This window comes from Aethalodelphis obliquidens, unplaced genomic scaffold (genome assembly GCF_003676395.1).
Source record: "Aethalodelphis obliquidens isolate GAN/ISIS:26980383/991018 unplaced genomic scaffold, ASM367639v1 scaffold8, whole genome shotgun sequence".
NCBI classification, from domain to species: domain Eukaryota; kingdom Metazoa; phylum Chordata; class Mammalia; order Artiodactyla; family Delphinidae; genus Aethalodelphis; species Aethalodelphis obliquidens.
Window position 1 is genome coordinate 4,396,245 of NW_020837952.1, and position 10,403 is coordinate 4,406,647.

Consider the following 10,403-nt stretch of genomic DNA (forward strand, 5'->3'; position numbering starts at 1 on the left):
GAAAGCCATCGAGGTAGTATTCTTGCCCCATCTGCCATACCATTTTCCAAATGTGTAAGTATGACATGGCATGTGCTCCCTCTGACCACATAGGTGCCCCGGAAGTCTGATGAGCCCCTACAAAGGGTTGCGCTGCCCTGGCTGGCCACCACTGGAATTCAGCCAGGAGGAATCTATCTACCCGGGCCCTTAGCCAGGAGAGACTGATGTGGTACGGTGAGCAGACAGGCCTGAGACTAGACTGACCCCAGCCAACATTATGGGATGTGTACCTGCCCGAGGATGAAGCAGAAAGTCCCTGGCAGAGGCTGAGCAGTGTTTGCAACTAAGTTGATCGAAGTAACCCGAGATGATGCGTGGGGTATGACTAGCCCTCCCATCGGACAATGTCTCGCAGTTCCCAGGGCCCTTATGCACTTGATCCTCATCACAGTCCTGTGAGGTAGGCAAGGCAGTGGTTATTACTGGCTCTGGCCCAGAGACGTGGGCGTAGAGGTTCGCAGAGATCATGTGGCTTGTCCGAAGCTACAGAGCGAGAAGCTTAACGCAGGAAAACACATCTCCAGATTCCCAGTCCCAAACTCTTTCCTGTGTGGATTACAACTTAACCCAGGGGTTCTCAGCCCTGGATGTACATTTGAATCACCTGGCGAGATTTATAAACAATACCAAGGCCAGGTCCCATCTCCAGAGATCCTGACTCAGTTGTTCTGAGGTTGGGGTGCAGGTCTCCAGGCAAATGTTAAAAGAGCCCCTAGGTGATTCCATTGGGCAAGCAGTGTTGAGAGTCAGACCCAAGTTGTACCGAGGGTCGGCACCATGGCCTTCCCTCCTTTCCTCACAGAAAGGAAAAAGGAGATCAAGGACTCTGGTGTGGTCTGGCTGCTTTGAGCCTAAGAAAAGGAAATGGCAAGCTTGACATTTTAAATTCTTTTTAAATTTAAATTTTAAATTTTTGTCTGAAGAGGACCGGGCTGCTCCTAAGAAAGACTTCCCAGATGAATCTCTTAACTCCCGTAGCCACAGGGCTGATGCCGCTGAAACCTTACCAGGTCTCATGGGAAAAGCCGAGAGATTAAGGAGGAATCCTAAGAATGCGCAAAGGGGCTTTGGGATCTATGTGAGGATGCTGAACACCCAGGCCCTACTAAATCTCACTGTCTGGCAGAGGCAGCCCTTCCTTCTCCGTCTAACGAGGCTGGTCCTGTCTTGCTTGGAGACTCTGTAAAAGGCTCACCTGAGGTGGTCAATGTGCAATGGGCGCCTCGGACACGTAACTAGGGGGACAAGTACAAAATCGGACCCTAGAGGAAAAGACTCACAAGATTAACAAAGATTTTTGCTATATTATTAAACATAAACTTGGGGAATATGGGTGGGGTGGGATTCTAAAGATGCTAAACCAGAGAGGGAGGAACACAGTTTTAGAATTGGGCTGATTTTTTTTTTTTGCAGCGGGGGGCCTCGCCTCGCAGTTTGTGGGATCTTAGTTCCCTGACCAGGGATTGAACCCAGGCCCTTGGCAGTGAAAGCACAGAGTCCTAACCACTGGACCACCAGGGAATTCCCTGGGCTGAAGTTTTTAATATGGGTTCAGAGATTCCAAGCTCGGTGTGCTAACTCCAGCAGTTAGGAATGATTTTATCTCTTTCCTTAGTTAATTTGTTAAAATCTGGATTCAGGAGTGGTGTACAACAAATGAAGCTGCAATGCAAGAAATCCTGTTGCATAATGCAGAGAAAGGAATCCAAAGACTTAAAGAGAGAGGAATGTTGAAGCGGATTTATCATGTACAATCCACTCACTCATCCCTAAATAATTCCCCCAAGAGGGCCTAGGGGAAAAGTCCTTCACTGAGGCATTGAGAAATATACTGGTAAGAGAAGCACAGCCTGCTTAAAAAGGGCTGTGCTGATTTTTCTCTGCACTCAGGAATGAAGATGGATGGGCTGCTATGGAAATGGGCTTCCTGATTTCGATAGCAATGATGGATCCCAGCATGGAACAGCCAGGGGCAGCAGTTGACCACCAGAGGCAAGGTAGGTTTGGTTACCTTAAAAGGCAACCGGGCCAGCATAATAATCAGAATGGTCTGACCCACAGGAATCTTCGGCAGTAATTACCTGGTCATAGGATTCTAGTTCTAAAATAAGTAGGCGGTCTATTAAAGTCATCTTTTGTTTTTCTCTTATAAATGCGCCTATAAGAAATTCGCTTCAAGTCAAGGATATAAAAGTAAAAGAATGAAAAAAGAAGATATATCATGAAATATCAATCGAGAGAAAGCAGAAGTGGCAATATAAATATCAGATATAGTAGACTTCAGAGCAAAGAAACCTTGCCAGAGATAGAAAGAGACATTACGTAATGATGAAAAGTCAATTCACCAAGAAGATATAGCAATCCTAATGTGTATGCACCAAACAACAGAGCTGTAAAATTTGTGAAGTAAAAAAATTGATTGAACTGAAAGGAGAAATAGACAAATCCATGATTATAGTTGGAGACTTCAACACCCCTCTCTTATTAATTAATAGAACGACTAGACAGAAAATCAGCAAAGCTATAGAGGAACTCAAAAACAGCATGAACCAAGACCTCATTGTCATTTATAAAACACTCCACCAACAACAGCAGAATACACATTTTTTTCAAGTGCCCACTGGACATATACCAAGACAGGCCATATCCTGGGCCACAAAACAAACCTCAAAAAATTGAAAAGAATTTAAATAATAGAGAATGTTTTCTCTGACCACAATGGAATCAAACTAGAAATCAACAGCAGAAAGATAATAAGAAAATCTCCAAACACTTGGAAACTAAACAACACACTTCTAAGTAATCCATGGGTCAAAGAAGTCTCAAAGGAAACTTAAAAACACATTGAAGTGGGCTTCCCTGGTGGCGCAGTGGTTGAGAGTCCGCCTGCCAATGCAGGGGACACGGGTTCGTGCCCCGGTCTGGGAAGATCCCACATGCCGTGGAGCGGCTGGGCCTGTGAGCCATGGCCGATGAGCCTGTGCGTCCGGAGCACAACGGGAGAGGCCACAACAGTGAGAGGCCCGCGTACAGCAAAAAAAAAAAAACAAAGAAAACAACACATTGAAGTGAACGAAAATTTACAAATGGTAGGATACAGATGAAAAATTAAATTAAAAGTGGTAGGATACAGATGAACCAATGTTGAGAGAGAAATTTATGCTCAGCTTCCATTTCGAGAACCTAGAAAAAGAACAGCAAAATAAACCCTTAGCAAGCAGAAAGAAGAACATAATAAGGAGAACAGAAATTTTGAAAACAGTGACACAGAAAACAGAAAAGCAATGGAGAAAATCAGTGAAACAAAGAACTATTTCTTTGAAAAGATGAATAAAATTACAAACTTCTAGCAAGACAGACAAATTAAAAAAGAAAGAAGAAACAAATTGCCAACAACAACAATGAAATGGGATTTTTTTTTTTTTTTAGACAGAGACAAGATTATGCTAAAATTTATATGGAAAGGCAAAGAAACAAGAATAGCTAAAACAATTACATAAAAGCGGGAAAAATCAGTCTACATGATTTGAAGACATTATTATCACTATAGTAATCAAGATTGTGTGGTATCGGTGGAGGGACAGACACACAGATCAATGGAACACCATAGAGAACCCAGAAATAGATCCACACAAATATGCCCAAATTTTTGACAAAAGCATTAAAATAAATCAATAGAGAAAAAAATAGCCTTTTCAACAAGCAGTACTGGAGCAACTGGACAATTACAAACAAAAAACAACAACAACCGTCTTGACCCATGTCTTACACCTTATACAAAAATTAACTCAAAATTGATCACAAACTTAAGTGGAAGACATAAAACTATAAGGAAAAAAACACAGGATAAAATGTTTGAGATCCAGAGCTAGGCAGAGCTCATAGACTTGATGTCAACAGCATGCTCTATAAAAGGAAGAAATTGCTAAGTTGGACTTCATCAAAATTAAAAGTGTTTACTCTGTGAAATAAGCTGTTCAGAGGATGAAAAAACAGACTAGGAGAAAATATTTGCAAACCATACATCCTACAGGTACCAGTGTCTATAACATATAAAGAGTTCTCAAAACTCAACAGTGAAAAATAAACAATCCACTTAGAAAACGGGTTAAAGACCAGAAGAAACAGTTCCCTGAAGAGGATATACAGATGGCAAATAAGCACATGAAAAGATGTTCTATGTCACTATTAGGGAAATGCAAATTAAAATCACAATAAGAGATCACGACACACCTATTAGAATGACTAAAATTTAAAAATGGACAACACCAAAAGCTGGAGCAGATGTGGAGAAACTGGAACACTCATACATTGCTGGTGGGAATGCAAAATGGCACAGCCGCTTTGAAATACAGTTTGGCAGTTCCTTAAAAATCTAAACACACGGGGGCTTCCCTGGTGGCGCAGTGGTTAAGAATCCGCCTGCCAATGCAGGGGACACGGGTTCGAGCCCTGGTCCGGGAAGATCCCACATGCCACGGAGCATCTAAGCCCGTGGGCCACAACTACTGAGCCTGTGCTCTAGAGCCTGTGAGTCACAACTACTGAGCCTGCATGCCACAACTACTGAAGCCCACGCACCTAGAGTCCGTGCTCTGCAACAAGACAAGCCACCACAATGAGAAGCCTGCACCACAACAAAGAGTAGCTTCCACTCACCACAACTAGAGAAAGCCCGCACGCAGCAATGAAGACCCAGCAGCCAAAAATAAATAAATAAAATAAATTAATTTTTAAAAGAATCTAAACACACAACCCAGCATTTGCACTCTTGGGCATTTATTCTAGAGAAATAAAAACTTTATCTTCATACAAGAACCTGTATAGGAAAACCAACAACAAAGAATAAACTTAAGGGCTTCCCTGGTGGCGCAGTGGTTGAGGATCCACCTGCCAATGCAGGGGACACGGGTTCGAGCTCTGGTCCGGGAAGATCCCACATACCACGGAGCAACTAAGCCCGTGCGCCACAACTACTGAGCCTGTACTCTAGAGCCCGCGAGCCACAATTACTGAGCCCGTGTGCCACAGCTACTGAAGCCTGCGTGCCTAGAGCCCATGCTCCACAACTGGAGAAGCTACTGCAATGAGAAGACTGCGCACTGCAACGAAGAGTAGCCCCTGCTCGCTGCAGCTAGAGAAAGCCCACTCACAGCAACAAAGACCCAACACAGCCAAAAATAAATAAATAAAATAAATAAATTTATTTTAAAAATAAACTTAAAATAGCTAAAAACTAGAAGAAATACTGATGTCCTTCAACAGGTAAATGGTTAAATTGGGGTACCACATCCATGTGGTAGAATACTTCTCAGCTACATATGAAATAGCCCAGATGAATCTCCAGGGAATTATGCTAAGAAAAGCCAATCCCAAAAGGTCACATATTATATGATTCCATTTCTATTCCATTCCTTTTTGTTTGTTTGTTTAATATTTATTTATTTGGCTGTGCTGAGTCTTTGTTGCGGCATGCAGAATCTAGTTCCCTGACCAGGGCTAGAACCCAGGCCCCCTCCATTGGCAGCACGGAGTCTTAACCTACTGGACCGCCAGGCAAGTCCCTCCTGAAATGGCAAAGTTATAGAAATGGAGAACAGCTTAGTAACTGCGGGGGATGGGATGGGGGCGGGGGGGCGGTGGTTAAGGGGGAAATGGGGCCAGAGGGAAGTGTGCGTGGCCATACAAAGACGACACTAGAGATCCTTGTGGTGATGGAAATGTCCTGTATCTTTACTTTATCAATGTCAAAATCTCGTCTGTGACATAGTACTATAGTACTATAGTTTGGTAAGATGCTACCCTTGGGGGAAACTGGGTAAAGGGTACATGGGATTTCTCTGTGTTATTTCTGACAACTGCACGTGTGTACAATTATCTCAAACTAAAAAGTTTAATTTTTAAAAAATGGGTATGTAAAATGTTTCGCATTTATTTTCTCCCCCCAAAAAATTAAGGTTGCATTTTAATATTCAATCCTTATCCTAAACATTTACGCGCGTTCAGCGCGCGCGCGCGAATACACACGCACACACGAGATTTTTTTCCCTTTGAGTGTTATGTGTTACGACAGGAAAGTTCTCCTTCTTATCTTAGGAGACTGAGGGTTGGTTGCAGGTGCCACAGGACTCGCACTGGGACTTGCTCCCAGGAGCCCCAGGACAAACTGGAAACCAGGAGACTCTCCCAGCTGGGGGGTGCTGGGGAAGCGGCGGCAGGAAGCGCGGCGACCCTGCCCCAGGTGCGAGCCCAGCCTCGGCGGGGCCACGGGACAGGCGGCACTGCCCTGAGCTCTCGGGGCTGCAGACACCCAGGCGCCCCCCGCTGACTCCGCTGGGGACGGGGGACGCGAGGGGGGCGGGAGAGGCAGACCCGAGGATGTGGGGACTGAGCGAGAGAAAGGAGGGCGCGGGCCGGAATGCGACTTCCCCACGCGGTTTGCTCGGGACACGACCCGAGACGGCGGGCGGCGCAGAGCCGGGAAGCAGCTCTCCCAGCTCCAGAGAGTCCTTTAGGGCGAATTTTTGAGAGTTAGGGTCCCGCTTCCCACCCCTCGCCGCCCGTCCGCACGCCCCTCGCTCCCCTCGCTCCCGGGCTCTGGCGCCACCTCTCCATCTCTCCCGGCATCCCCATCCGTTCCCACCAGGCCTGTGGCTTTAAGGGGAATCCCCCCCCCAGACACAAAGCTTCTTTTTGTTCTCCCAGTTCCTCTTTGCCCCTCAGCCCCGCCCACGAGGACTGCGACCTTGGAGGAGGCCTTGGATGTGGTCTGGTTTGAGCAGGGCCAGCGGGTGCCAGGGCAGCGTGTTGGCCAGGTGCCCGCTGACGGAGATCGGGAGCAAGGACGGCTCCGGACCCAGGTTAGCCCTCCAGCTGGGCTGCCCAGCCACAAACTCCAGGAGAACCACTCACTCGCTGGGTGACCCTGGGCGGTTTCCTTATGTCAATGCCTTAGTTTCCTTGTTCCTAAAATAGGGCTAAGGGTAGTGCATGCTTCTTGGGGTTGCGGTGGGAATAGATGAATCGACAGGTGTAAAGCTTATAGGACCCTGCCCAGCCCGTGGTAAGCGTTATGTAAGGCTTGATATTATTACAGGTAGTTGAGCACCAGAATTCCCATGTCCTCTTCTCAGGTTCCATAATTGCCCCTGCCCTTTCCCTCTCTGGAAGGCCTGTCACAATCTGCTTATGCCTACTGTCACCAGGAATGAGAAGGGTGGTGCACAGACGCCCTCACACACACACCCCCAGTCAGTCCCCTCACCCCGGCCCAGGTCCGTCTCCCCTCTCCCCACCCTAGGGAAAGCCTCAGCTCTCCTTGGGAAAGGGGGGTAAGGGGGGAGGTTTTCGAGCCCCACCTGGTCTGGGTCACGGACCAGAGTGTGAAAAGCTGGGAGGTTCTAAAATCTGAATCCTTGTCCCAACCAGATTACCTCCATGACCTTGAGTCAGCCACCCTCTGGGCCTGATTTTTTTCCTGAGTGGAATAAAGATATTGCTTTTTTGAGTACACGTTTATTAGGTAGACACTGGCCTGGCCTGCCCTAACAACTTGAAAGGTTGTGGTGAGGATTACCTGAAATGATACAGGCGGAAGTGAGTCATGAGGTTCCATAGAGTTCCACACATTCTACAGTCCTGGAATTATAGGAGGCCTGCCAGGTCACACAGTGCCTGACTTTCCGCTCCTCCCACCTCCCAGCCATGTCAGCTCCAGGAGATTAGGGATTTTGATCTGCTTTGTCCTCAGAAATGACCCCAGCCACCTAGTACAGTGCACATAATAGGTGGCCAATAAATGTTTGAATGAATGAATGTTCAAATTTGGCCTCTCAGGGTAGGAATCTTCTTTGTAGCCCTCCGGACATCTGGCTTCAGTGTGACGACTTTAAGATAGCCTATAAGTATCTAAAAAAAAATTTTATATATATATATATATATATATAACTGAATCACTTTGCTGTATACCTGAAACTAACACAATATTGTAAATCAACTACACTTGAATTAAAAAAATTTTTTTAAAGATAGCCTGTAAGTGACATTAAGATAGTGCCCCCATTGCGCACTCTGATTCCAAAAATATTATTTCTACTTATACTGGGCTGAAATCTACCTCCTTCCAACTTTCTAGACACAGCTCTGCCTGCTGAAGTTACACAGAACTCCCTCCTCCATGAGATTTTATCTGTGAGTGATTATTATTCTCTTAACCTGTGTAGAGGGAGCCCCAAGCACTGTGTACAGATTTAGCTCCACTGCTGGCCTCAGCCCCACCTGCCTGGGGCTGAACTGGGGAAGCACTGTTCTACAAAAGAACAACTCAAGGAATTTGAATGAATGAATGGTTTTAGTGATCCTCAGGTCTTGGGAAGCTGTTTCTCCCAAAGGCCCTGATCAGAACATGATGAAGTGGCGGGTGCTGCAACAGGAGGGATTTAGGGTAAGCTGCTAGGGATTCTCAGGCGTTGCAATGCCCTGGGCCTAAAGCACACAGAGCTCCCCCCCACCCCACCCCAAGCAGCAGGGTTGAGTGGGTGCCTGCCAAATTAACTGACCTTTCTCCACCACCCAACCTGTCAGGATCTGAACACATTCATTTACACTGTTGAACTTCCTCCAGGCCTTTCCCACACATACCTGTGTTAGAGTCCTGCTTTGTGTCCCCAGCTAGAGCTAATGATTTATACTCAAGGCCAGATGAAAGGGCTTGGGAGGCCAGGGGGAAGGGAGGGAAGCAGGGAGAGGCTTTGAAGCCTCCTAGGTTTGGGGAATGAATTACAGTCCCTTGTGGCCCATGTCCTACACCCCAAGTTAGTTCCCTTGGCCAGACATATCGCTCCTTTCCCTCTTCTTCCAAAAGCCACTACAGTCTCTTCCAGGAAACCTTCCTCACTCTTCTCTATCCCCATCACCCTGCCCTACCCTGACTGATGTCTAAACGTCTCTATCCCCATCACCTTGCCCTACCCTCACTAACATCTAAAGCAGTATTTTTCAAATGGAAGGGTATCAGCAGAAGAGTTGACTAACCAGCATATAAATATATATATATTTTTAATTAATTAATTATTTATTTTTGGCTGTGTTGGGTCTTCATTGCTGCACACGGGGCTTTCTCTACTTGCGGCGAGCAGGGTCTGCTCTTCCTTGCAGTACGTGGGCTTCTCATTGCAGTGGCTTCTCTTGCTGCAGAGCAGGAGATCTAGACGCGCGGGCTTCAGTAGTTGTGGCTCGCGGGCTCTAGAGCGCAGGCTCAGTAGTTGTGGCGCACAGGCTTCGTTGCTCCGCGGCATGTGGGATCTTCCTGGACCAGGGCTCGAACCCATGTCCCCTGCAGAATCCCCAGGGGGATTCTTAACCACTGCGCCACCAGGGAAGTCTAAATATATTTTTTAAATAAAATTAATAGAATAGGTTAAAAAACTAAATCAGAGTGCATCCCATGTGGTAAGGGTGAATACTGTTATACCGTTTCATGAAACTCTTGATGTATACGTGGAGAGAGACAGAGGGAGAGATCTGTTATATATATTACTTTGGATTTTAATCAAAAAAGTTTAAAAGCCACAGCCTAGAGCAGTTGGTTCTGTCATTTTGATGACATATATCTGGGTCTGAATATATGACCCGTCTGCCTTACCCATTCCTCTTCCTCCTTCTGCCTCTAGACAGTACCCAAGAGAACTTTCTGCAGTAACGGAAGTATACTATATCTGTGTTGTCCAATATTGTAGCCACTAACCACACGGGGCTACTGAACACTTGAAATATAGCTAATGTGACTGAGGAAATTATATTTTTTATTATAATTAATTCCATTAATTTAAATTTATTTATTTTTTTGTTTTGTTTTTTAAACAATCTGGAGTTCAGTAATTTTAGAATTTATTTATTTTTGGCTGCATTGGGTCTTCATTGCTGTGTGCAAACTTTCTCTAGTTGCGGCGAGCGGGGCCTACTCTTCGTTGTGGTATGTGGGCTTCTCATTGCAGTGGCTTCTCCGGTTGCGGAGCACGGGCTGTAGGCACGTGGGCTTCAATGGTTGCAGCATGCGGGCTCAGTAGTTGTGGCTCGCCGGCTCTAGAGCGCAGGCTCAGTAGTCGTGGCGCACGGGCTTAGTTGCTCCACAGCATATGGGATCTTCCCAGACCAGGGCTCGAACCCATGTCCCCTGCACTGGCAGGCGGATTCTTAACCACTGTACCACCAAGGAAGTCCAGCTGATCTCTGAGCTTCTCCAGGCAGTTGTGGAGGATAAACAATTTTATTCTTCTCCCATTTTCGAGATATCTCAAGAGAAGCACTTGTGTGGATATGTGATTGGAGTAAAATGCTGTGAGATGAAAAAGCCCCAAGGC